Source organism: Papilio polytes, unplaced genomic scaffold (assembly GCF_000836215.1).
Source record: "Papilio polytes unplaced genomic scaffold, Ppol_1.0 DF823621.1, whole genome shotgun sequence".
NCBI classification, from domain to species: Eukaryota; Metazoa; Arthropoda; class Insecta; order Lepidoptera; family Papilionidae; genus Papilio; species Papilio polytes.
In genome coordinates, this window is record NW_013525583.1 from 1,083,974 (window position 1) to 1,085,508 (window position 1,535).

A 1,535-nucleotide genomic window follows, 5' to 3' on the forward strand; every position below is an offset into this window, starting at 1 on the left:
AGTTCAATATACATATTTCCAAACTAAAGAGGAGGAAAATGCAGAAGAAGGCACAAAAGTGCATCATTGTTGGGTACTAACATTTGCTTAGATATTCAACCGCGTGAAATAAAAAAAAAATTAAAAGTCGCTCTGTACAACTTGTTCATTCAGCATCAAAGGGAAATTAGGCGTAATCGGCAATCGACCAAAACACGGCCGTTTTGTCCAGCTGAACTGTAAACCTATTCACTCAATGAAAGCGTGATAGTAAATGCAATTTATACATTACAGATTTACCATAAATACATGGGTGATCAACACAAACGCCACGTGAAGCGGAGTCATTCAGTCATCGGGGAAGAATTCGATAACGCGAAAGTATGGATAGAAATGAACGAGAACGGGCTACACCGACGCCTGTTTTGCCCTACACGACTGGATAAGACTGGTAGCAGAAAAAATAAAACTTTTCAATCGTGGAAATACTTAGGGCACTAAAACATGCACGCGGGTTATCCCTTTTAAACTGTATGGTCTGACTTAGTGCAGAATAATTTAAACTTTGATTGGAACAAAACCAACATCTGTGGAAGATAAGTCTCCTTTCGACCTACGGTTTGGAACGACGCTGCAACTAAAACATTTGAAAACCGTCAGTTCAATATGCATATTTCCAAACTAAAAAGGAGGAAAATGCAGAAGAAGGCACAAAAATGCATCATTGTTGGGCACTAACTTTTTCTCGGGAATAAATCCGCGGGTTATCCAAAGAAAATTTTAAGTAACACGGTACAACTTGTTCATTCAGCGTCAAAGGGAAATTAGGCGTAATCGGCAATCGACCAAAACACAGCAGTTTCGTCTAGCTGAACTGTAAACCTATTCAACCCAAGGAAAGCGTTATAGTAAATGCAGTTGACATGTAATATGTAAGATTTACCATGAATACATGGGTGATCTCAAGACAAACGCCACATGAAGCGAGTCATTGAGTCATATTTAACGCGAAAGTATGCATAGAAATGAACAAGAACAGACTACACCGACGCCTGTTTTGCCCTACACGACTGGATAAGACTGGTAGCAGAGGGAATAAAACTGTACAATCTAGAAAATACTTAGGGCAATAATACAGAGCGTCTCAAAAGAAAGTTCACATTTGTTTTGGTCATTGCGTGAACGCAACTATTCAGATGGACGCAGGAAGTGTGACAATCGGTAGTCTGGCTCTTGGGAATTTAATCGCTATGGAGCGAATTTTGCGAACGGATTGCTGCAGCGATTTAACAACACACTGTTCAGTTCAGACTACATTTTAAAATCTTACTCTCTTCGGCGATCATAGTACAAATCGAAAACGAAAATGGACTTATGACAGTAAGAGAATCTTCAGTAAAGCAACAAGTAGATACGTATAACTCGGTCTATGTATATAACCTCACACAGTTTAGAGAGTTATATACAGAGGATAGAAATATATACTTAAATTTAAGTAGACTAGAGGATAATCATCACTACAGAACTAACACATAAGGTTATGCGTAAAATTTTCT